This window comes from Eptesicus fuscus, chromosome 11, assembly GCF_027574615.1.
Source record: "Eptesicus fuscus isolate TK198812 chromosome 11, DD_ASM_mEF_20220401, whole genome shotgun sequence".
Lineage (NCBI taxonomy): Eukaryota > Metazoa > Chordata > Mammalia > Chiroptera > Vespertilionidae > Eptesicus > Eptesicus fuscus.
This window is the reverse complement of record NC_072483.1, coordinates 70,729,505-70,757,419: the sequence shown is the minus strand read 5'-3', so window position 1 is coordinate 70,757,419 and position 27,915 is coordinate 70,729,505. Positions and strand designations below refer to the sequence as shown.

Here is a 27,915-nt window from a genome sequence, read left to right as displayed (position 1 = left end):
TTATAAACGACAAAAATTTATTTCTCACATTTCTGCAGGCTGGGAAGTCCAAGATCATGTATCAGCATGGTTGGGCTCTGGTGAAAGCCCTCTTCTGGGTTGCAGACAACTGACGTCTCATTGTATCCTCACATGGCAGAAAAAGTGAGATAGCTCTCTGGGTTCTACCCTCATGACTTTGTTACCTCCCAAAGCCTTGTCTCCTAATACCATCACATCAGGAATGAGGACTTAAACATATCAATTGTAGAACACAAACATTCAGTCCGTAACTCAAAGCCCAGCTGGGGAAGAACCCACATCTGAGCTCACTCATGCAGTTGTTGGCAGAATTCAATTCATTGCTGGGTGGTTGCACAGAGCAACTCAGTTCCTCACTGGTGATTAGTTGGCCAGAGGCTGTCCTCTATTCCCTGCCATGTGGTCTCTCCGTAGGGTGCTCACAGCATGACAGCTCACTTCATCAAAGCAAGAGCTGCCAGTCAGAAAGGGTGGCAGCAAGATGGAAATCACGATCTTTTTGAACTGCTTGATTTAAGCAAGTCACATTACAGACTTCCAGTGTTATAGTCAATGGCATGGGCTCTGGAGTGGACCTTGCAATTTTCCTATAAGTAAAAATATGAATAATTTTAATACATACTTCAAATTGTGTTTGTGAACATTAATTGAATTTATATACATAAATCTCTTAGTAGACTGCCAGGGGATAATAGTAATAATAGTACCTAGCTAACAGAATTGTTGAGAGGGTTAAGTGAGATGATGAATGGAAGTTCTTAACATAAGGTGTGGATAGCAAACATTCAACACATGGTGTCTACTGTCATCTATGTCTTCATTCCAATCCTTAGAGAAAGAAGGATCTTCCCTTCGTAGGTGCTATTCTCCCATTTGCTCTTCCCCCAGGTTAAGTGATCAGAAGGTCAGAAACCAACCCAATAGGACACCAATGTTCCTGAGAGTTAGCTTGTCTCACTATGGCTATATCACTCGAGATATTTTTGTGCCACTTTTCCAGGTGCTAATGAGAAGGATGGGCAGACGTGTGCAGTGTCACGCAGTAAGTGGAGGAAAGGAGTACACAGGATGTCAGAAACATTGGAGGGACTCGGGTATCTGGCACGAGCATGACACCAGCTAGGATCTCTAACACACACAGGCTTCAGCAAGGGGAAGTGGCCCTTAGGGTACAGAGCCATGGCACCTATCTGTAAAGCCTGGAATGAATGGGGACACTTTAGAAAATTTTTCTTAGGAATACAAGTTTCAGTAGACTCCTGTTGAGGTCCCACTGGGAAATGCTGTTTCTTAGCTGTCTGATGGAAACAAAATGGTGGCATTTTTAGAGAAAAAACGAATTTGCTCTGTTACTTAAAAAGAAATACTAGAATAAATACTAGAATCTAGGACCCTTTTAAAGTCATTTCAAAGCTGCAGAAAGAAACAGTAAAAGTTGGCTAAGAATTAATGCTATATAGTCATCCACATAAGTTGACTGGTAAATAAAGTATAGTGTGATTATTATACTAGAGGCCCGGTACATGACATTCGTGCACGGGGGGGGGGGGGTGTCCCTCAGCTCAGCCTGCACCCTCTCCAATCTAGGACCGCTCAAGGGATGTCTGACTGCCCGTTTAGGCCCGATCCTACCTGGATCGGGCCTAAACGGGCAGTCAGACATCCCTCTCATAATCCAGGACTGCTGGCTCCCAACTGCTCGCCTGCCTGCTTTCCTGATTACCCCTAACCGTTTCTGCCTTCCAGCCTTATCACCCCCTTACCACACCCCTGCCAGCCTGATTGATGCCTAACTGCTCCCCTGCCAGCCTGTTTATCCCTAATTGCCCTCCACTGTAGGCCTGGGTACCCCCCAACTGCCCTTCCCTGCAGGCCTGGTCACCCCTAACTGCCCTCCCCTGCAGGCTTGATCGCCCCCAACTGCCCTCCCTTGCAGGCCTGATCCCTTCCAACTGCCCTCCCCTGCTGGCCATCTTGTGGCAGCCATCTTGTGTCCACATGGGGGCAGCCATCTTTGACCACATGGGGGCAGCAATCTTGTGTGTTGGAGTGATGGTCAATTTGCATATTACTCTTTTATTAGATAGCATAGAGGTCTGGTGTATGGGTGGGGACCAGCTGGTTTGCCCTGAAGGGTGTCCCAGATCAGGGTGGGGGTGTCCTTGGGGCGTGGGGTGGCCTGGGCAAGGGGCCTGTGGTGGTTTGCAGGCCGGCCACGCCCCCCAATGGCCCAAGTGGAGGCCCTGGTATCTGGGATTTATTTATCTTCTATAATTGAAATTTTGTAGCCTGGAGTGGAGCCAAGCCTCCTGCTTGCTCTATGGCCATAGCCATTTTTGTTGGGATTTATCTTCTAAAATTGAAACTCTGTAGCCTTGAGTGGAGTCCTGGGCCCGCCAGGGTGTGCAGAAAGCTTGGCTTCCTCCATTGCCGGGGGCAACTCAAGCCTCCTGCTCTCTCCAGCTCTGTGGCTGCTGCCATTTTTGTTGGGATTTATTTATCTTCTATAATTGAAACTTTGTAGCCTTGAGTGGAGGCCTGGTCCTGCCAGGGTGTGAGGAGAGCTTGGCTTCCTCCATTGCCTGGGAAACCCAAGCCTCCTGCTCACTCCGTGGTCACAGCCATCTTGGTTGGGGTTAATTTGCATACTCACTCCTGATTGGCTGGTGGGCGTGGCTTGTGGGTATAGTGGAGGTATGGTCAATTTGCATATCACTCTTTTATTAAATAGGATTGGCCATAGACAGTATAAGTATAGAGAATTTCCTGTAATAGGGGACTAAGCCTCTTAGATGAAGTAAGAAACACTGGGCTTTTCATATGATTTTTACAACCAAAAGAGAGATCTGGAAATTAAAGGTCCTGAAATGAGTTCCACCTTGCATCAAATTCCAGGGGAACGTACATTTTCTGGTTTAAGTAACAGCAATGCCTTTTTCCCATCTCCCCCAGCTCTGACCACCCCCACAAACTCACTGGCCACTTTTGGTGTTAGTGACCTGGCATCATATACAACAAAGACAGAAGAGAACTGAGTGACAAGACAAGGAGCCATAAGAAAACTTTTAAGACGGCCACTGTGACGACCTTAGAGGCAGCAATGGCAGCAGGTGCAGGAGTCCTGCCCCTCCTCCTGGGGGCCTCAGCGCTAGGCCTTGCAGCTCTCCCTGCCTCCCATAGTGCCCGCTCTTCGCCCTCTGCCCAGAGTGAGTTTCGCCCCAGCTGCAGTCTGGCCATGCGCAGCAATCTGGGCAACTATGCCAAGATGGTCTTGCAGGCATAGAACAAACACCTGGAGACGGTCCCCTGCACCTTGCAGTCGTCACTGAGGGGGACACCTAATTCAGGTGCCAAGGAGCCCAGGCCCCAGTGTTCCCCCTTCCACTGGGGCACAAGGGCACCACAGGCAGGAAGGGGACCCTGGAAGAGCTCCCTGCACGTGCCTCCAGGGCTAGGCTGGGCTGGATCTGGACCATGCTCCTGCTAATAAGGTTGGGAAATCTTGCTGGTGTGCAGGTTGGACAACTGAACAACCCCAGTGACCTGGACAACTGGTCAAAACCCTTAATGACTTGGACAACTGATCAAGCCCAATGATGTGGCTTATATTACAAAACTGCGACTTTTGGACAACTTTTTTGAACAATCCCACTGAGCAGAACAAGGACTGTCATCCAGGAGGTTGCAAGGCTTTGTGCAAAGGATGCAAGGACTAGAGGGAAGAAGGGACAACTGGGATCTGCCCGGATTTTCCCAATCCCCCTCCACTTCCTTGACTGGGCATTCCCAGGTTATGTGGAAAAAATACTTTTTTGACAAAAGTTTTTTTATTAGCAAATAAAGTTCTGCTCTCTTCCTTTTAAACCAAACAAACAAACAAAATCTTTTAAATGTTACCTGTTAAACAAACAAATTTGGATAAAACCAAATAACCCATAAAGGGAAGCTTTTTTTGGGGAAAAATATATGTGTGTGCATATGCACATATAAATACATACACACAACACACAGATATATAATATTGCCTCCAAAAGAATAATATATATTATTTACATATTACATATATTTTTTATTTTAAGATTAAAAGATGATGAGGCATGATATCACAACAGAATAAACAAAAGGTAGTTCACAATTACATTTTAAAATCATAACAATGACATCTTTTAGCTACCTGAACTTCCAAAATTTTGGATTTTTCCAATAATTAAATGGAAATGTCACCAAGTAACAAGAATAAGACTTTTAAAACAAGAATCACTTCTCAGGATGAATGACCAAAAATCTGGGGTATTTTTTTTTTAGAGAATTATCATTGTTCCTATACAATGGGCAGACATGCAATTTAAGCAAATCTGGAAAGGGAATCCTGTGGAGTGTTTTACTGGTAAAGAGTATTTGGCCCTGTATGTCAATATGCTAGAATGTATTTAGCAGTGTTCCTGAGAATACCAACTGGCCCTCAAGCCTGATCCAGGGTCTTGGAAGAAGTTAAGGCAGGCCAGTGCCAGCAGCAATGGGAGGAGTGAGAGCAGTGGGGTGGAGGTCAGGGATGAGCATAATAGAGGGGTCATGTTACAGGACAGTTAGGAGTTTGACCTTGAGGCTGAAAGTCAAAAGACATGGATTCTAATTACTGTTCATGCCTTTAAAGAGCACTAGACTTCTTAAGATTTAACTTACTTTGATAAAGTTTCTCTCACCCTTAACAGGGGTAATGAGACATAGCAGTTTACTTTTATGAGGATTAAATGAGATAAAATTCTCAAAATAGTACACAGGACATTTGAAGACCTCTATAAAAATAGCCACTATTATCATGACCCTTGTATTTTAGATTTGGAACCACTTTATGTAATCTCCCCTACTTATTGGCCCTAACAATAACCAGAGATATTTTAAAAGAAAGGAATTAAGAGAACAACTTCATAATTAGCTGAATATATTAAGTTTCACATTAAGTACAGCAGAGTGGTTTAGAACTTGGGCTAAATTTGAAGAAGACTGAGTTTAAGAGCCAGTTATGGAAAACAGCAATGTAACCTTTAACAATTGTTGAACTCCCCTAAGTCTCATTTTATTCATCTGTGAAATGGAGTGGATAATAATAGTTCCTCACTTGTTTGGATGATTGGGTGGAATAAATGCCCACGAAGGACTTGACATGGTGACTGGTATATAGCAACTCCTCAATAAATATTAGCTATTAAGAAAATTAATAAAATAATTACATGCATTAAAAATTAAAGAACATTACCAAATTTTAAATTAAAAAACATGTTACATTTGGGTGGTTGTCCTATACTGAATATATAAAGCAACAAATAAAAAAATAAAAGTGAAAGCAATCCCATTGGATTATCTGAAGCCAACAAAACCAAACAAAAACATAAAGACATAGTCTTATATAAGCATCTGATGGATACAGAGAAAATATTTTAGGTAAAAAAAAATTTCTTCCTAATTTATATTTACTTCATTTGTACATGCTTACAACTGCTATGCCTTTATATAACTAATTGAGTTATAGGAAATCTAGCTGGTATCACAGAAAATTGTTTGGTGTGGGGGCAAATAGCCCAGACATCTGGCGTCAAAAGCAATATGAGTGAGCAAAGAAGAAACACAGGAGTGATATTTTTTCTGACTCAGATGGATTCCAAGCAGGGACACATTTTGAACAGTTTTGCAGTTAAGAAAAGCAATTCTTCTGTTTGGTGGAGAAAAGATTGAAGACAAATTGCAGCAGACAGAAGGAGATTAATTCAAAAGTCCACAATCACCCATTTAGGGAACAATGGTGGCTTGGATACTGGTGGTAGATGCGAAAAGAAACTGATGGATCATAAAATATTTGGAAGACTGAACCCACAGAACTTGGTAGTTGAGAGATTCTGGGGCAAGGTGGTAAGAGAAATATGTCAAGAATAATTAAGAAAAGAACAAAAACCTAGTGATCGAATGGATGGATGATGATTGCTGACATAGGAAGTACAGAAGAGCAGGTGGGAGAGTTGGGAGGTGTGATAGTGGTGAGAATGGAATTAAGTTAACTAATAATAAAAATACACTGAGTGGCCAGATTATTATGATCTCTGAACACATAATAATCTGGCCACTCAGTGTATATCCTATGTAATAAAAGGCTAATATGCAAATTGTCCCCTCGACCAGGAGTTCGACCAGCAGGCAGGCCGGCCAACTGCCCATGTCCCCTCCCCTTGGCCAGGCTGGCCGCCCCCGCCCCCTGCATGCACGAATTCATGCACCAGGCCTCTAATATATATACACTGAGTGGCCAGATTATTATGCGTTCAGAGATCATAATAATCTGGCCACTCAGTGTATAAAGAAAATATACAGCAAAGGTGAAAAAAATGACAAAATGGAAAATACAATACTTAAATGGAAGATCTAAGAAAAGAGCAGGGAAAAGCATGATTTACTAAAAGCACCAATAATTTTAGATGGAGAATGGGTCTGTTACTATCATAAGGTAGGTGGGATGAAGTTGTCTAAAGAGAGAATGCTTGCCTGAGAGCAAGCACAAAGCTCCAGAATCATTTTTAGAATGCCTGTGGAACAATGCTCACCATAAGCCAAAGGAAACAAAACTGGTAGTGTTGAGAATGCCTCCTGGGTGTTAAAAGTACTAGACAAGGTACTTTTCACATATTATTATCTAATGCAATCTCCATGATAACCTCAAGAGATAGATCTATTTTGCAGCGGTGGAAATGGAGGCTTAGAAAAGACTGGTCACCCAACTAATAACTAGCAAAGCCAGGTGGCTATAACTCTAATGGCCATGTTATTTCTCCTTTATCATGCTGTACTTTATTGCAACAGGTGTCCTGAGTGATTTCTAGAGGTCCCTATGCCAATATCTCCAGCAAAGATATGGTGATTATTGACTGATTTTTTATTTTTTTGCTTGCTTACCAAATAATTCCTTGTTTTGTTTTTGTTTTGTTTTGTTTTTTGCTGACAGCATGCTTATTTCTATTTGGGTAAATCCCCCTCCACCAGAAGAGTCCTGTCTGATGGAGCTGTTAAGTGCCCTGTGCTTCCTATAACAAGGAGACAGGAGGGCTCGTCCCAGAAAAGACGAATAGACAGCTTCTTCCTGGAACTGGAATTAAGAGCAGAGTGAGGCACAGTTTAAAAACAATGGGAGCATAACCAGGCTGTCAAGCAGTTCCTACTGCCTTGTACCCTATGCATCCCAGTGTGTTCTTGGGCTGCTCTGTGATTCACTTACTTTCCTTTAATTTCCCTTTTGGCTTAGATCAGGCAGATTCAGTTTCTGCTTTATTTCAACCAAACAGCGCCCAATGCAACAGTAAATCCTTTCCATGCAGAAGATCAAGGAGCTGTGAGCAGGAAGCCATCTCACCCTTGCAGCTCTGGCCCCAGCATGTACTGTTCTAGAGCTTAGGGAGGAAGGGTTAGTTCACTCATAAGGAGTACATGAGAAAGGGTGTTTAATAAAGTTCCACAACAGCAGTTTAGGGGTGGTGGCTAATCTCTCTCCAACCTGCTTAATAAAAAGAAGTATTCATAGGGAAAGTTGGATTTGAGCAGAGTTTGGAATGAAGTGGTAAAAGAAAATTGATAGATGATAGGAAGTTGCTTTTCAAGTACAGAGTTGTACGAAATTTCTGCCAGAGATAGACTTTTACTAGGTATAGACAGTGGTAATTAAAATGTAACTGTATCTAATGATTGATAACCTGGACTGGGTTCAAACCAGATGTTCAGATGCTTCATAATGAAATATTTTATATCTTTGTATTTATTATAAGCCATTGGCTTTCTCAGAAATATTTCCCCCTCTGCCCTAACCGGTTTGGCTCAGTGTATAGAGCATCGGCCTGTGAACTGGAAGGTCCCAGGTTCGATTCTGGTCAAGGGCATGTACCTTGGTTGCGGGCACATCCCCAGTAAGGGGTGTGTAGGAGGCAGCTGATTGATGTTTCTCTCTCATCGATGTTTCCAACTCTCTGTCCCTTTCCCTTCCACTCTGTAAAAAATCAATAAAATGTATTTTTAAAAAAGAAATATTTTCCCCTCAAAGAATGTATGGTTCTTCAAATACTTCAATCTTTTCTATAATGAATTATATACACCCTTATCTATGAATCAATGTATTCTTCTAAGTTAATACCCAGTCTTATTGGATGGCAATTCTCACAATTCCTAGTTTTTGAAGCAAGTGACCACTGCAGATTATGTTAAAGAAAAAATACAAAAATCTTGATGCCATATTTAGCTATGCCTAAAGCCCTTCTTCTGTTGCCTGTGGGTGGGTAGTGGTGGGCCTTTTGGGGAATTGGGACAAAAAGAAGTAATCTCTGCAATCAGGCTACTTCAGCCTGCAAAGAGAGGGGGCAATTAATGAACTCAATGTGTATGATTACATTGTAAGATTGTGCTATATTTTTAATCTGACATGTATTGTAAAATGGACAATTTATTTCTACCAAAATCTACCAGTAACTTATTTTTGATAAATAAATATTTTTAATCCCTTGTATACATTAGGCACTCTTCCAATCCCTTCTGAGGTAGTACCAAGGTCCTAGGTCAATAAAAAAATTGTCTTGCTCTCTGGAGCCATACACCCTAGTTTTATACGTAAATGGGGATAGGGAAGAATAAAATATGGTAAATGCTAAAAATACAAAATATGGCAGAGATAGTTACTTCTAGAGTTGGAGACCAAAGAAGACTTCATGATGGGGGTATAGAACATTTGACTGCAAAGAAGACTTCGGCATCCCAGCTGGTCCTTCTAGCTGTTTACATGTGACATATGCCACCTTGTCCTGTGGTAGAGAAAAAAAGCCAACTGCTATAGAATGAGATGAACATTAGAGAAACATCTGAGATGGAAGAACAGGTGTCCCTTGGATGACAGAAGGATCACATGTGTAACTTGTGCATACCTGGAACCAAAACACCCCTAAGGAAAGTGAATCTGAGGCTGCACCTTGGACACATTCTCTCTGCACTTACAGAAGGAGGCACAATGAATGCCTTCACAAGACCAACACTGAGAGAAGCTGACTTCTAACACAGTTGCTAAGAAGGCCTGAGGTTCCTCCTGAGAAATGGACTCCCATCATTTTTGGGTTTGAAGTTGAGCACTGTCCTGTCTCTTTTCTACTTATATCTTTCTGATTAAAATGGTTTGTTTGCAACTTCCTTTTCCCAACTAACTGACTTATATGCATGCATATAAGCCTAATCAATGGACACAGACAATAGGGGGGTATGGGCATGAATGGGAGGTGGGGGGGAATGGGGGAATAAGGACACATATGTAATACCTTAATCAATAAAGAAATTAATTAAAAAGATAGACTTTTACTTGCTGTCATTTTTTAAAATTATTTCCTAAAGTGGGAAATACCTATGTTAGGATATTTCACCTACATTAATGTCCTTCGCCTATGTTAGGGGTGTTATATTCAAAAGATGCTGAAAAGTACATGTAAGATAGAAACAAAGGAAAACTTTACATGTACACTTTTGCCTGGTTCTGAAGCACACTTTTACAGTAAAAATTATATTTATATGGGATGCAGTTGTGTTAAGATAAAAGGTGTTTTTTATCTTTTTTAATTTTTTTATTGATTTTAGATAGGAAGGACGAGGGAGAGATAGAAATATCAATGATGAGAGAGAATCATTAACCCTTTGCACTCGCTTGCTTTTTTCTCGATTCCTTTATTCTAATGCTAACTGTGTCGAGTCACACTTGACATCCGAGTGCAAAAGGTTAATTGGCTGCCTTCTGTAGACCCCCTACTAGGGATCGAGCCGGAAACCTGGGCATGTGCCCTGACCAGGAATCAAACCATGACCTCCTGGTTCATAGGTCAACACTCAACCACTGAGCCATGCCAGTTGGGCTGTTTTGCTTTCACAGTCTTCACTAGAGGTCCTGTGCACAAAATCGTGCACCAGTGTGGTCCCTTGGCCTGGCCTGTGGGATCAGGCCGAAACTGGCTCTCTGATATCCCCCAGGGGGTCCCAGATTGCAAGATGGTGCAGGCCAAGCAGAGGGACCCCACTGGTGCACGATCAGGGCTTGGGAGGGACACAGGAGGTTGGTCAGCCGGGGAGGGACTGCAGGAGGGCTCCAGGGTGTGTCCGGCCTGTCTTGCTCAGTCCTGATCAGTGGGATCCCAGCAGCAAGCTAACCTACCAGTTGGAGCATCTGTCCCCTGATGGTCAGTGCATGTCATAGCGACTGGTCGACTGGTCAACTGTCTGCCCCCTGGTGATAAGTGCACATCATAGTGAGTGGTTGAGTGGCCTTAGCATATCATTAGCATATTACACTTTGATTGGTTGAATGGATGACCAGACAACTGGACACTTAGCATATTAGTCTTTTATTATATAGGATATATTTTGTATTGAAGCCCCAGGTTTTCAGTTACATATTTTCTTAACTTTTCTCAAGGGAATTAAGTCATATTTTCAATTTGTATATTCGTCACATATGAAGCCTAAGTTGTCCGTAGTTCTTTGTTGTTGTTAAGTTATTCACTGATAGATCATTTCCATTTTATGTTTTTTACTCTAAAATATATTTTATAAGCATTTATAGTTGTCATCATGAATACATTAGCTCTGAAGAAACTTTGAGAAATTCTCTGATACAATCTCTTCATTTTACAGATGAGAAAATTGAGCCCCAAATGATTGAGCTGACCTAAGTCACACATTCAATAAATGACAGATATGGGATTCCAAATTGGGTTTTTTCATTCCACTTCCAGAGCTCATTTCTCCACAAAACACTAACTTGAAACATTTCCCAAACACTTGCCCCTCTTTTGTGGAATAAAAATGCTGATGTTACATGTAAACTGTTGCTGGCTCATTCTATTAAGATATAATAGCAGTATTATTCCCAGACTCAGTCCTTCTGCTCAAGCACAAAATTAGCTGTCCCAACTACCTGAATGAACATTATCCATGATAGGGTGAAGATAATCACACTGTTTATTTGCAAACCTTTCTCATTTTCATTCTAACTTTAGAGCCATGCCAAATGAATTTGGGTATAAATACATTTATTACTTCAGTTTGCAATTATTTGAAATTAAAAAACAGTTATTGAAATAAAAACCCTTTTTGGGGTGACTCTAATATAGTGTATTAATTTTAATTACACTATTCATGATCATAATGTGAATTTATCCTCGCTTCTAAATTTTCTTACACAGAAATCTATTTGTCCAAGAATTTCTAGAGGGCTTATAACCAGAGTACTTAGAGCTCTTAGAGGAGAGCAAGATTAGCACAATAATAGCTTTCTTTTCTTTATAAGAATATTTTAAGTAGATAAATTGAGATCACATTAAAGTTGGAATTATACAGCAGATTTTTTTTTGTCTGAGCTTCAGGCAGGTAGGACAGTTTCTACTTAGAGTTCTTAAAATCTTCAAATATTAAATTTGAATGTCTTGCAGAAAATATGTTCTACATCATTGTTAGTCTAACACAAGGGTCATTTTCTTCCATATTTAAATTTAAACTATTTTTAAAAATTTGTGCTTGTTTAATAGTTTTGAGAACTTTTTAAATGATTTGTGTTTGAGTTATTCTCTTCTACTAATTCAATCAGAAAGGTTATATTCTTATTCATAGGAAATATGTATTTTAAGACATTTTAAATATGTTTTTAATTATTAAAGGTTATTATTTAGGCTCTTTGTTGCTTTCACTGTATAAGGACAAATAAAAAAACACACTTAATTTTAGGGAAAAAAGCTTGATTTCCTCTCCCAGTGACATTTCAAATTCAAAGTAGTTTAAGAACATTACTAGAATAGTCCTTTGGTATAATATTTGACAGATGGAGATGAATAAGGGGAAGCAGCTTTGGAACTCTCCCACTAACTACTCATAAAAGAAATGTCATCCCCTTTTTCTTCATTTTCACTTCATTCCTTAAAATTTGCCTCTCATTTTATTAGATTGTTAAATTTCCTCAGTTAATCTTTATCCTGGTCCTCATTACCCCTGTCTATGTTCTCTCATTATGTAGAGTGTCCAGAAAATTCCTTTTTAGGATTGCTGGCATGCCTTTTTAAGAACACACATGCACATGCAAAGAAGATATTTTTATTTCTTAACAAAGTCAGCAGATCTCCTGCTACACAAAATGTTTGGGAAGTTAGTAAGCACCTTGGAAATAAGTAAAATTGTTTGTGTCTAACTAGTATGTTGGAGAGTAATGACCACCAGTTTTCATGTCCAAAAATCTATTAGTGATGGATCCTCAGTCCAACAGAAAGACTAAGTCCATATACTTTGGCCTCTCCAGGTGATAAATAAATAATGATTTTTCATAAGTCACCTAAGCCAGGTCTCAAAATAGTTTTTATCTCCTCTTCCTTCTCATCTATTGTGTTCCCCCTTGTTCTGTGCTGTTTTGGAGAAATATGGAATAGCGTCAACTTTTGAAGCAAATGTATTTTTTCTTTGACACATTCTTTTTGAAAAGCCTGAATTCTTCCAAACCCTGTGTTGTAGAGGAGTGCCCAGGCCTGGGTGCATCACAGGGGTTTCCCAGCTCTGCTCTGCTGGATCTCAATGTCCCTGATGGGGTCACAAGATGTATAATGAGGGTAAACAGATATGACTGTGTGTGTGTGTACGTGTGTGTGTGTGTGTGTGTGTGTGTGTGTGTGTGTGTGTGTTTGTGTGTTGTTAGGCCAGGAACTGCCCCATATCATGTCTTAGAAGGATTCTTGTTATTAGAGTTTTATATTCATTTATTTAAATAATGATTTTATTCCTTAAAATAATAAAATGGTCTAAGAGGATAAAGACATTAGTCAAAGCACTCTGAGAACTAGGTTAAATTCACTTAATTATATTTCAGTGCAGTCATCCACAAAGTAAGGAAACTGAAGAAATTATCTCTAAGTTCCTCCTATTTCTAGCTCAAAAATTACATGAGAAGTTGGGTAATTTTTCCTTCCAATATATTCATTACATCAGGCTGCTTAAAGTTGTAATTTTTGTGAAGGCACTTCTCAAATCTAGGGCCAAGTGTCCTCATTTGTAGAATTGTTGTGAATACTTAATAATCTCAAAAGTACTTCTAGGATCCAAAGTTCTAGGATTTCACAGTCTTTGTATATGCTTTTGTAAATCTATAGGGACACAAATGATATAAGTCGAGTGTTTGCAGCTTTTGTTCTCCTCCACATGATAATAGATGTTTATTTTAACACTCTCTCATTTTTTCTTCTTCATTCTTCTAGAGAGTTCTTACATTGGTAACTAAATATATGTAGGGCAGGGACTCTAGGAGCTGTGTGCATGTGTTTGTGTGTGTTGGGGCAGGGGTGAAGACAAAGGGGGTTTTTCTGGAAGCAGGTCATTGGAGCCAGCTACATAGGAATAGCTGTGGTGTATAAAAGCAGTGGATCAGAAAGGGGCAATAAAGATACTTTAAAAATATTTCTGTGATCTACATCTAAATGTCAGGGTATGTTGAAAAGATTTTATTGCATGGGTTAATGGTCTTTGCTCTGATATATACCTTCAGGATTAAATTACTGGGATCATAGCTCATAAGTATTCTAGAAGTCAGCATTGCTTAGTGAAATAAGTGTTAGACCAGAGTTTGAACTGTAAATCTAGCAAAACTATGGGAATATTCAAAACTCACAACAGTAACCCTTCTGCTACTCTGTGAACTGCTTCTACCCACCTACCCACAGAGATGGCCATGCAAATTAAAATATGCCGGTGTCCATGAGGAATTGAGTCACGACTCTCTCGGTCTCTGCCTCCCTATCTACCATCTCTCTCTCTCCTCCTTAATCCATCTTTGCTACTCCACTCTCTGCATATCTAATTTACTCTTCTATCTCTGCCAAGCAGCTTTCACTGGGTGCACGGGGGAACGATTTTGCTCATCGCTCCTGGGTTTTATATACCCTTAGTTCCAGACATCAGCAGAGATTAACTAATTTTTTTTTTTTCAGTTCCAATTCCAAATCCATAGCGGAAAGAATTTGGCTAGCCCAGCTCTGTCCAGGTGTCCACACCTGGTGGCAGCCTGGGCCAGGCAGTTAAGTATACGGAAGTACCTCCTCAACCATGAAGCTCCAAACAAATTTAGGGGACCATTAATATTCCTCAATTCTTAAATCTACCGTTTCTAAAATCCGAGGATCCTATGATCTTTTCCCACACAGGTTAAGCATATCCTGTGCTTCCACAATCCTCCAATTTGCCACATCATTAAGAATTACACATAGTCCATTACCCATGAGCAAACAAATGCACACACTGTAATGGAGAGGGCCTGCACACTGGACCATGCATTCTCTCACTGCTCAGTCCAACCCTGTCGACATAGATTACAAGACATTATTTGCCCCAGGCTTCTGTTTCTGAAAGCAGGGATTCTCCAGTGGCCGGAGATTTATCACTGCCCGTCTTTCCTCTAGGGTGTCTTGAGTGTTTTCTGCCTGTCTCCAGGTGTTTTGTTGGTAACAATGTCAATAGAGCATAGATGGTTTCTGAACAACCTATGAATGTTAACTCATCATTTCTCGAAAAGATAGCTGACTAACAGGTCTCACTGCCACAGAGGTAATTAAGGCACTTTGTCTGAAAACAATGGGGTGCCGCCTTCATTGCACAGGAAGCTTTCAGCAGGCCTTGTCTTATTTAGTCAGAGATTGTGCAGAACTAAATTGTGTTTCCTCAAAATTCATATGCTGAAGCTAACCCCCAATGTAACTATTTGGAGATACGTTGTTTAGGGAGGTAATTAAGATTAAATGTGGTCATAAGAGGGTAGCCCTAATCCAATAGAACCGGTGTTCATATAAGAAGAGAAAGAGACACCAAAAAATTATGTGAGAACACAGGGAAAAGATGGCTGTCTGCAACCCAAGGAGAGATCTATCACCAGAAACAAACCCCGACAGCACATTGAACTTGGACTTCTAGCCTCCAAAACTGTGAGAAAATAAACTTGTTTTTTAAGCCACCCAGTCTGTGGCATTTTGTTATGGCAGCCCAAGGAAGGTAAAAGGGTGACACTTGACACATGTTTGAAAACAAAAGAATGGATATTGCTCTGTGGCCCCAGCCATCCACAGGGCGCATGATCAGGTTCTCTCCCCAAGTCAATTTCTCTAGTAGCATTAACATCTGATTGCCACTTAGCTAATCTGATCATCTCTGCCCTGATCTGAACTGGTCACCAAGACAAGTGAAAACCCTGAATCGACCCTACCACCGTCTGCTGTGTTTCAGTTGTCTAGACATAGTCATAAATAGCTGAATGACTGCCCACTGTAAATTTTTAATGAGAGATTTTGAAATTAGAAAAGGAGGGAAGCACTTGCAATTTATGGCTTAGAGTTATTTCAGTAAGTGGGGGCACACCTCAAAAGCTGGCTCTGGATAGCCATCAGCTCCCTCACATCTCCAGCTCTCTTGGTTATGCAAGCTCAAAACATCAATCCTATTTTTAGTCTCCCCTCACCCCAACTCTTGCCAGAAAAAAATCTCAAGATATTTCCTTCTGATTCTCAGATTATGGGATGAGAATTTTGAAATGATTCAGAAAGTACCACATTTAAATAAAAAGAAAATTATTTGGAGATTATCTGTTACTCTGATTAAGCAGTTCTTAAGTAGGTTGGATCTATGACTGCTTTGAAAAGATGAAGCAGATATAGGTCTTCTCCCCAGAGAATATCTGTGTATGCAAAGAATCTTGGAAATGCACAGGTATCTTGAAGCCTGTCCATGCAATGGTGGGTGCTAGGTTACTACTCCTACAAGATAACTTATATCCTAGATTCCTTCTCTGTCATCTATCTGGTTCTACTGAGCTTTGTGTCTGTAGAAATTTGATATTCAGAGAGCAATATAGCTGGACTATATTCTATTAAAATGTGCTCATTGAATTAGGCTACACTACTGCACTCTCATAAAAGGAAAAAACATGTTTAAATTTGTAAACATTATGTGTATTTTCTTTTTCTTACAAAATTTTAGTAGAAGACATTGTTCTTAATGTTACCTGATATGTTTTCTACTAAAGATCCTGGTGATAAAATATATTTTTCTAGTTTCTCCCCACTGAGCTTCCTTTTAGAGGCAATAAAAATTATACAACTCAACATGTTTACCTTTTTTCTTGGCCTCAGAAATCTTATAACTAAATTTTATTGCCAACAGCAAGAATCAATCTAGTCTAAGTCCTAGAAATTGTCCTTTAATTTTAAACGCTTATTTAATTTTTTAAAGTTATTTAACCCACAGAGCATCTTTTTAGGGGGAACAGGCAGGGCATAAATTATAAAACAGAAAATGTTATTAAACCAGTAGACAATAATTACCCTAAAATGCATGATAAGTGACCATTTTTTGATAGAATAAAAGATACTATTCTTTCAATATTGAATTGGTAGAGTGAATGATACTCCCCTCTTGGTGCAAAGATGATACTAGATGTTTAACTATCAATGGGATATTCTTTTATACTCCCCACTAACATGTACTGAGAACAAATCAGATGATAAAGACTCCAATAGATGGATTTTGGAGGGGTGGGATACAAATCAAGCAAGATAAATATATGCCTTTAAGAGATGGGCCATTCATAACTTGGGAGACAGATAAATAAGTCAACAAATAAAGCAGTGTGAAAAATGCTATGTGGAAGTACAAACAGCATGCAACTTTTGTATGTGATTTTTTTTTTCTTCAGTAGCCAAGTATATATACAACCTTTCTATCCAACTCTAAATGGCACAGTCTTTCATTTTGATACAAAGTCAGTTTCCCTAAAAACTTTGCTTTCCCATTTTTATTTGTTTTTTTTTTATTTTATTAAAGAGTATAGTTTCAACTTTGCATTCCATAAGAAGAAATGTAAATGGCAAGCAAAAATACTGATAAAACACATACCGATGCCTGAGCCCCACCTCTCAAAGATTACCATTCAACCTGGCCATCATGGCTCAGTGGTTGAGCATTGACCTGCCATCGAGGTGGTCACAGTTAAATTCCCAGTCAGGGTACATGCCTGGGTTGCAGGCTCAATCCTCAGTATGGAGCATGCAGGAGGAAGCCAATCAATGATTCTCTCATCATTGATGTTTCTCTCTCTCTCTCCATCTCCCTTCTTCTCTGAAAATAATAAAAATATATTTTTAAAAAAGATTACCATTCAATTATCAGAGATGACTTCTGAGATTGATATATATATTTTTAAATCTCCCTTGTGTTACTTTGTTATTATATACTAGTGGCCCAGTGCACAAAATTTGTGCAGGGGTGGGGGGGAGGGTGTCCAGCCCCACCTGCACCCTCTCTAATCAGGAACCCCTCAGGGGACATCTGACTACCGGTTTAGGCCTGATCCGTATGGTATCAGGCCTAAACCAGCAGTCAGACATCCCTCTTGCAATCTGGGACCACTGACTCCTAACCGCTCACCTGCCTGCCTGCCTGATCACCCCTAACCACTCTGCCTGCCAGCATGATCGCCCCTAAATGCCCCTCCCTGCCATCCTGCTCGCTCTCAACTGCCCCCCCTGCTGGCCTGCTCACCCTCAACTGCCCTCCCCTGCCAGCCTGCTCACCCCCAACTGTGCCCCCCCACCACCATCCTGCATGCCCCCAACTGCCCTCCGCTACCGGCCTGCTCGTCCCCACCTCCCCCCCTGCCAGCCTGATCACCCCTATCTGCCTTGGCCCCACCACCATGGCTTTGTCTGGAAGGACATCTGAAAGGTCTCCCAGAAGGTCTCCTGGTCTAATTAGCATATTACCCTTTTATTAGTATAGATGGATATACTTCTAAAATCTCACTTAACATATTTCTCTGGCTATTTTCTCCTATATTTTCAGTTCACTCCTCTTAGTATCCCCAACACTGGACCCATTAGAATCTTAAATCCATTGATACCTATCATCACAATGGTACCTCCACCACTACCAGGACACACATACACACACCTCTCCTCATTTTCCTCTCTGCGTACCTTAGATTCCATGGACCATTGTTATAAGTGCTCTCTTGTATTCATGATTTATCCCCTTGTCCCTTTCTTCCTCCTTCTCTGAGCCTAGAAAAACTCCAACCCTGATTTAATCCAACTCATTTCAGATTCTACAACTGCACTCAAATAGCTAAACTTTACTGAAAGAAAACACTAGCCATCTTGACTGGTGACTGGCCTCACTTTGTATTTATGATAGCAAATCTCAAGTGGACCCTCATCACTGGCAGGCAGCCCTATGGCTGATTCACCCTCTAGTCTCCCATCTGGTTAGTTAACACTTTTTAATCACCTCCTCAAACCTCAAACACCCTTTCTCCACTCTGCACTCTTAGTTGATGACTTGGCTTTTCATTTAACTAAGAAAATAACAGCAATTCAAGGAGAAGTTCTCCCCGACTCACCACCACTTTCCACATGGCTGGTCTCTGTACCCTAATGCTCTGCCTTTCTTCTGCTGTGGTGAATGAATGGTTTGGGCTCCAGTTTAAGAACAATATTTCTATTTGTTCTCTGAATCACTTCCTACCATCTCCCTCAAGGACTTTACTCCTGTAACTCTCTCTTTTCTCTACAGCATTACCAATGTCTGTTCTCCTTGAATCATTATAGTTGGCATACAAAGGTGCTGTAATAGCTTTATTTTACAAAATCTCCTTTGATCTCACACCCCCTCTATAGCTTCTGAATTTCCTGGCTCTGCTATAAAACAAAACTTGAAAGTGTTGTCTATATCAGCTTTTGCCCTACAACCCATTTTCTCTCAAAAGCACTCAGATGAAGCTTCAAACCAACACTCTCCCTGATTTTCTCGCTACTAAAACTCTAAGGTCACCAATGATCCCTATGTTAGCAAATCTAATTGTAAATTTTCTGTCTGTTCCTTTTTTATCTTCTGAATAGCAAAGCTGACCATTCTTGCCTTGAAACCTTTTCTTCTAGCTATTGGGAAACCAATATTCTTGCTTTATTTTATTTTTTCAGATGGGCCTCAATCCCAGCTTTGCCATAGCTGGGTGTTTAGCCTAGGAGAAGTTACACCATCTCTGGAGTTCCCAGAATTTAAATTTGAACATGTATATGTATACGTGTGTGTGTGTGTGTGTGTGTGTGTGTGTGTGTGTGTGTGTGTGTGTGTGTGTGTGATGGGTGATAGATAGGCAGATAGATCTCAAATATGGCTCTTCTTACCATTTTTACCACTATCCATTCCATTCAACCCACCAGCATGTTTTGTCTGGATAACTGACAAGTGCTCTAAATCTGTCTCCCTGCTTCCACCCCCCTATTCTGTTCTCCACCATCAGCCTGGGTGATCCTTTTCAAACATAAGCTACATCATTACATGATCCTGCTAAAATCTCTCCAGTCACTTCCCATCACACCTGGATTAGTATCCAAAGACCTCAAGATGGTCCATATAGTACTTCATTATCTTGGCCCTGCCTATCTTTTTTTTTTCTAGGACACACAACACTATCTAAAATAGTACTTTTGTTGGCTCACTACTTGGTTTGATTTTTCAAAATAACACCTGTCACCACCTAACACTATATTCAAATGTATGTCAATGTTCATTGTTTATTTCTCCCACTAGAATGTAAGTTCCATGAAGGCAGGTATCTGTCAACTTTGTTCACCATATGGACCCAATGCCAAGAACATTGCAAAGCATAGTAAATACTCAGTACGTATTTGCTGACTGAACAAATGAATGAACAAATTGTGGACATAATTTCTGTACTTGAAAGGTGAATAATTTCAAATTGATCTTTGTTATATTACCAATCCTTTTTGTTCATTTCTTTCCATTCCCTCAGAAAATATACTTCCTGAGGATGGTGTTAATTTTCTTCTCTTCCAAAGATTCAAACTTCTATGAATGTCAATTATTGATAAGAATTCTTAACACTAGTCTTCTTAGCAGCTCTCCAATCTAAAGTTTGTCATCTTTGCAACTGCTAATATGATCACATCACTTAGTTTTCTGACTTATCTTTCTGACAACTGATTTTCATGCATCAAGTTCAGTCACAACCCACTATGGCATTATTCTTTCAGTCTACATTCTGATATAATCCTTAACTACAAGTGTATGACTCATAAAACAAATAAAAGAAACCTTTAAGTAGATAGAAGCAAGCAGGGATAGAGAAGATGGAGAATAGTCTTTGAAATTGAAAAGACTAGCCTGCTCAATTCTTTCTAGAGAGGAATTTGGTTTATAATTAAAGCAGATTTTCCCCTTATTTTCCAACATATGACTCCCCTTTTCAAGTTTTTCTATCATCTCTCTGCTTCTCTGGGAAAAGTTCTTTTGTGGTATAGAATCTATGTTCTGAAAGCTATTGACCTAAAACTGATGCTACTGAGCTGTTCCTGCTAATGGACTAAATGTGCACAGAAAAGAATGGCAAGGACACTCACGTTACTGGGCTTGACCTCTCTGTTTCATTACAGGGGCTTGTAGACAATCAATACAAAGGGGGACTAAGATGTATTAAGGTAAATAACAAGGCCTGTTTGGAGTCTCTTGTATCATGTCAGCAGAGCCTGTAATTGCTAAGCTTTCCTGAAATGGACACCTACCCTTGAATGACCACATAGTCATAGAAATATGATTGACAGAGGCTAAAATGCAGTGAATGGCTCAAAGAAATGCACTATTTTATTCCATCTTCCTGCTTTGCTCCAAAAATGGTGACATGTGAGAAATTAATCTGTTGTGTTTGGTGTAATTTTGTAAATATAAACTGCAAGACTTTTATTAATTTTATTAATAATGATTTGACAGGAAATGCAGGGGATTAGTTTCCGCCAAACTGAATTGTGAGACAACTAATAAACTGTGCTGTCATTTCTTTCTCTGGCTGATAATCCCTCATGCCAGGAATGATCTCATGATTGAGCAGGTGTTTTAATAATAGACTGGAATTTGCTTTCAAATATATCCCTGAAATGTCTTTTGAGGGGCTTACAGCTAAGACCCACATTATAATAAAACTGCTGATGTAGAGAAGGCCTGTCTTTGGGTGTGGGTAGAGCAGGTGACATCTAGGGCTCGGTCACAGGAGTACTGAGAGAGAGCTCCTTTCCCTCCCCTTTCCCCACTGGTGTGGTAAAGCCTCTGATTTCCTCAAATTTAATATCAGAATTTGCCCTTTAGCTTTGTACTTTTAAAATATCCCTAAACTGGTAATTTTTATCCCTTGTGTGTGTTTGTGTGCTTGTGTCTGTCTATGTGTCTTTGTGCCTGTGTGTGTATGTGTCCTATTTTTACTATGATTGACCCTTCTTTCTAAGACAGCAAACATCAAATGAAATAAAAATGACACTGTAATCTGTGGCTGTGCATAAATTCAGGAGGTTCCCTTAAAATGCTTACTTTGTATTACATGGAACTTTATGAGAGTCCCTTCCTGACCTCCCTACCTAAAACAGCCCCTCATTCCCTTTCCTTCATCCTGCTTCCATTTTCATGATCACCACTTGATATTTGGTTCTTTATTTGATTGTATACTGGGATTCTCTGCCCACCAAAACATAAGCTTCACAGAGAAGTCTGGCTCCAGGAGAAGCCCTGTTGGTACCTCCTGAGTCACTCACAGCTATTTCAATTCTCCTGCCCATCCCCCCAGTTACCTACAAGGCCCAGGCCATACGCTTGGACTAACAGGCATAATTTAAGAAAGGGAACTGTTTCAGGCTATCATAGACTCTGACCTTGGATACTTAAGATAGCTTCAAGGCAGTTAGTTCAAGGACCAGGGAGCCAAAGGGATTTTGCAGTAGCAAGAGGAAGACACAGCATGAGGATAGCCCAGGACATGCTTGCCCTTTGTGATCTAGAGGAGACAGAGAGACTGAGGCACAGAATAATCTATTCGGGGCTCTGTGTTCTGACTCTTTGGAACTTAATACTGATGCCTATGGGCTATATGATTTTTAATAGGGTTCTTACCTTTTCCATTCCTGAATTTTCTAATCTTTAAAATGATGTAAATATGTATAAACAACAAATAACGCCCTTATTTGCTTCTTCTTACATTATAAAATTATTCTATTACCTATCTATCTATCTATCTATCATCTATCAAGAGTGTAAAGGGAGATTGTGAGCAATATAAGGGTTGGAATCCATAGCACTCAATAAATGTTTTAATTGTTATTGGTATTATCATTATTACCACTGTTCAAATTTGTACTCTTAATCCTGCTACTGCTCTCACCATACCCCATAGGCTGCAGAGACCTGGAGAAATAATTTAATAGCTTTATAATTCAATGTATGAACTTTATAGAGACTCTATTATGAACAAAGCACAGAGCTAAAATGCCATGGAAAAACTGAACATGAAGAAAACATTGTCTAGCATCTATTTATGATCCAGGATGGTATGTAGGACATACAAAAATACAATCCAAACCAAAGCAAGGCAACATTTGATAAATATTTTGGAGAGATATGAGCGAAGGGCTATGAGCCTGTGGAAGACAGAGCACATCAGCTCCCCTTGTTTATTGATGCAGGCCCAGTCAGGGTAGTGAGGGGAAGCAACAGGAAGAAAGAAGTGAATGGAAGGGGCATTTTAGAGACAGAGTCCCAGATCTGGTGCCTGGGAGGATAGAAGAAATGTTGAGGCAATATTCATATTTGAACTTGGAAATCTAGGAGAATGTTAATAATAATAATATCAAAGAAAAAGCATTTGGGGGAAGAAAACTGATGCTTACTCAAACAGATGGGCACTGGACTAAACATTTATGTTCATACTTTAAACTGAACTTCTGCCTTGCCTGAGTTCATCCCCACAAGACCATGGAAGTTTGGCATCATATTTCTTCCTTACCCACTTAAGTTTCAGTGTTCACTCATCATTTTGGCACTGTTTTTTGTTGTTCTGATAACAAATGGGAACATTTCATCAAGGAGCGCATTTTCTCACTGTGAGAGCTAACCATGCTCTATAAATGAAAAAGCAAATTCTCCCACATCTTCTTAGCTAGACTCAAAGCCATCAATATCCCCACAAAACCCAAGGTAACAAGTTAGGGATTTTAAAGCCAGTCAAATAGTTCTTGTCTAGTTCATTCCTGCTGCTTCATAATAAATATGTGTGTTTCTGTGATATATTGGGGACAAATTCATACTCAGTGACTCATACCTTCACTTTCCACTGTGTTTTCTTGTATTGTTAGTAGTGTTGCCAGAATAAAAAACAAAAACAAAAAAAAATGTTGTGGAAACACCAGCTAGTTCCTGTGTAGACACTCAATTTAATTTTTCTCCAAAGACTGTGTTCTTTTGTTTAGCTAGATTAATTACTTTTGTGTTCAAAACAAAACAAAGGGTGCATTGTTGGAAAGAAGTCACATGATCTTCTGCACAAGTCTTTTGGGCCATGGTTAAGAAAAATTGGGAGCCTGGGAGTACTCAGATTTTCTGTAACAGAATCATAGGATGCTAGCTTTTCAGGTAAGGCTAAACCCCACAATTTACAGGTGGGAAATTGGGTGAAATGTTGAAATGACTAGCACAAGTTGTTATTATTGTTGTACATTAAGTAGAGAGACCACCAAGGCTAGTCCTGATTTCTTGCACTCAGAATCTTAATACTGACAGAAAGAAAAGCACATAGAGTAGAGAAAATCATAGAGGGTCTGCAGAAAGAAGGAAGACAATTATATAGAAAGACCTGTGCTCATGTACATCCATTGCCAGGTCCTGAGCCTTGGTTTGGCTGAGACACGATGGCGACCTCAAATTCTGGGGACCTCAAGACATACAAGCTGAGCTGGACAGAAAAATCCCACCAGAATCCTCTGATAGGAAGATGGTTTATATTTATGTGGAAGTGAGTGAAGGTTAGGAAAATTGACTTGACAATTTAATGGTGCAGCTTCTCTACCAACTTTTACAATTTGTATCTTTGTGAAGCTTGCTTTTCTGGAGGTACAGACTGGCTAAAAGCCTCTGTTCACTCTGCAGTTTCACTATGTTTTTGAAAACTGAGAGAGCAAATTGAAAATTCTTGGAGTATCTATTGAGGACCTTCACTACCCCTGAATTAAATGGATCTGAGGGAAGTAAGTTCTTGATCCTTCTCCTTTAGGAGATCAATGCACAGGCACACACCTGTCTGCACTCTCAGAGTTCATGCCTTATTCTTATTCTCCCACCTCACTTGCACTCCTTCTCTTCCCTTCTCTGACCCTTCTGAATGTGGTCTCCAGCATTAACTTCTAGGGCCTCACCTTTCCCTCTGCAGAGAATTGTTATGAAACCAGGGAAGAGACAGGAAAAAGGAGGCCAGTAAGTTTAAGTGTAAGTTTCACCAACTTCCCAATTTTTCCCAGGACCCCCTCATTAACCTTCAGATGATCATGAACACATAAGACCTGTGTGCAAAGATATGTTGGCCTTCTTTAGGGCACACACAGCAATTTAATAAAACACATCTGTTAAGTATCAGTATCTGTAAAGACCAAAAAGACATAACTATTTAGGTACTTGGAGTTTGGCTATAACCATGGTCTTGTGTTATTGAAGAAGACAGCAGTTGTTGCTTTTTCTTCCAGATTAATGTCTCCTAATTCCCAGTCTACTTCAGTGTAATGCACAGGAGATTTTCAGGGATAAATAATTTCTAAAGACATTAACATACCTTAACATCTCTTCCTGTGATAAAAATGAAACGGCCTACCTCTCAACAATGATAGTCTTTTGTTTAAAACAGAGCCATGTAATCAGGTGGATGCGGGGTTTAGTTCTGTTTAATGAAAAAAGCAGACTAGCTGCTTAATTCAACATCAAGAAAACAATGAAAGTGGTTTGTTCTCTCTTAGTGGAAGCAAATCTCTTATTTATATCTGTGATTATTCTGGCTGGCCCACTTGATTACTTTCAATGATAATAGAAGAATGGAAGGACAGGTTGCAGAATCGGCCAGTCCTTTTAATTAAAGATTAAATCAGCCTGTTATTCTATTCTAGGTGTAAGGGTTTTTATACATTTACCGCTTTCTCCCCCATATGTTTTTTAAGTCACAATTCAGTATTATTTTTGAGCTCTCTCACACTACCTACTAGGATTACACATACCCTTCAAATATCAACCCTCCCTTATGATGGATTAACAAAGGTCAAAAATTCTTTCCCATTCCTTTCATAAGAAGTGAAATCTTCACTGATACAACTCCTAGGGCAATGGAAACTTAAAGAGAAAATTAAAAAATGGGACTACATCAAAATAAAAAGCTTCTGCACAGCAAAAGAAAACCATCAGCAAAACAACAAGAAAGCCCACTGTATGAGAGAACATATTTGCCAATGATATTTCCAATAAGGGCTTAATCTCCAAAATTTACAGAGAATTCATACAACTTAACAAAAGGAAGATAAACGATCCAATCAAAAAATGCTCAAAGGATGTAAATAGACACTTTTTGAAAGAGGACATACAGAAGGCCAAAATACATATGAAAGAAAACATGCTCAAAGTCACTAATCATCTGAGAGATGTAAATCAAAACAACAATGATACCATCACACACCTGTCAGAATGGCAATCATCAACAAATCAACAAATGACAAGTGCTGGTGAGGTTGTGGAGAAAAAGGAACCCTCCTGCACTGCTGGTGGGAATGCAGACTGGTGCAGCCACTGTGGAAGACAGTATGGAGTTTCCCCAAAAAGTTAAAAATGGAACTCCCATTTGACCCAGTAATCCCACTCCTGGGACTATATCCCAAGAAACCAGGAACACCAATCAGAAAGGATATATGCACCCCTATGTTCATAGCAGCACAATTCACCATAGCTAAGATTTGGAAACAGCCTCAGTGCCCATCAGCAGATGAGTGGATTAAAAAACTGTGGTACATCTACACAATGGAATACTATGCTGCTATAAAAAAGAAGGAACTTTTAACATTTGCAACAACATGGATGGAACTGGAGAACATTATGCTAAGTGAAATAAATCAGTCAGAAAAAGATAAATATCACCACATGATCTCACTCTTATGTGGAATATAGTGATCAACATAATTTGATGAACAAGAATAGATCGATCTAGAGACAAATAGTAGGGGAGGGGGGTTTAGAGAGCAACCAAAGGACTTGTATGCATGCATATTAGCATAACCAAAGGACACAGATACTGGGGCAGTGGGAGCTTGCTGAGGTGGGAATGGCTGGGGGGAGGGGTGTCAATCCGGAAAAAGAAGACATATGTAAAACTTTAGACAATAAAAAAAAATTATTTCCCATTCCTTTCATAAGAAGTGAAGTCCATTCTTCGCTCTTTGAATCCAGGCTGGCCTTCTAATGTGCTTTGGCCAACAGAATGAGTAACTTTGAACATTCTTTATGGGTATAGCCTTAACCAGATCCATGAGTTTATTATCTACCTTTTCTTTCTTCCATGTTACCACTGGCAACAGTTTCAATATTTACTCTGCCAATACATAACTTGAGCCTTCTTTTCTCCAGTTTGCAAAAACAATTGTCATGTTGTCCTTACCTTCACCAACTTCCATTTGCCACCATTTCTAAAGCCAACATTACCTATTTTTTTGTGTCATGGCAGGATCATACTTCCTGTATCAATTCTGTTTCAATTATCTATTACTATGGAACAAGTGACCCTAGACCCTAGAAATTCATTGTTTAAAAGAGTGACCTTTTTAACCTCTCTCATAAATCTGTGGGTTGACTAGATTCAGTTGGGTGGTTCCTCTACTCTATGTGACCTCATATGGAAGCTTCCTCATATGGAAACTCCAAGATGGCCCATCCCATAGGGGTCAGGTAATGTTGGTTGTCAGTCGGGAACTCAGCTGAAATTGTCTACTGGGGTATCTCCATATGGCTTGGGACTCTTACATCCACCTGGCTGGGTTCCAAGAAGAAGTGACCCAAGATTAATTGTTGCAAGATGGAGAAAGTGAAAGCTTCTAATGCTCTTAACCTGTTAGACGCAGAACTAGCACAGCATCCTTACTCCACATTCTATGGGATAAGACTTAAGCAACCACAGTTCAGATGATAGAAAATAAACTCCATTTATTAGCAGAGAATTGGTGGCCTTCTTTAATGAACTCTACCTTCAAATATTATTTTCCTTGTGGGTTCTTTCTCTAATTTTACCAAGCCCTGCTTTTCTACATTAGCAATCCAGACATGTTTACCCATGTTCTTATACAATCTGGAAACATCACTAGTCACTAATTTTCTCAATATAAGATTACCAAAAACCCCACCAAAAAAGTATAGGGTATACTTAAAACAAAACTGGCTATGATAATTGTTGAAGCCAGGTGATAGGTACATGAGAGTTTATTATACTAGTTTCCCTACTATTGTCCATAGTAAAAAGTAACACAGGAGGGTGATATAAATTGGAATGTATTCTTAAATAATAATCTTACAGTCACCCCTGGCTAAGTAGCAATACTCTTAGCTTCTTAATAACTTTTTAAACAAGTCTTCAAACTCCTGAAATACATGTAACATAGACTAAGTTACAAGGAACCTATTTAAATTATAGGATTTACAGTAGTCCTTCCTTACTCAAAGTTTTGCTTTTCATGGTTTCAGTTACCTGTGGTCAACTACATTGAGAAAATATCAAATGGAAAATTCCATAAATAAACAGTTTATAAGTTCTAAATTGTGTGCCTGACTCAGTGGCATGATGAAATCGCTTACCATCCCACTCTGTCCCTCCCAGAATATAAATCATACCTGTGCCCAGTGTCTCCATGCTGTATACATTACTCCTCTACCACCTGTTAGTCATTTAGTAGCCACCTCAGTTATGAG

The 27,915-nt window shown here is 39.8% G+C and overlaps 1 long non-coding RNA gene across 1 annotated transcript; it reads right to left on the bottom strand.

Annotated features, from left to right (window-relative positions):
- LOC129150746 (uncharacterized) lies at positions 1-27,915 on the bottom strand. Its single transcript, XR_008557493.1, has 2 exons — positions 27,838-27,915; positions 1-608 (listed from the first exon to the last, which is right to left on the bottom strand). It is a non-coding gene; the product is annotated as an uncharacterized LOC129150746 (long non-coding RNA).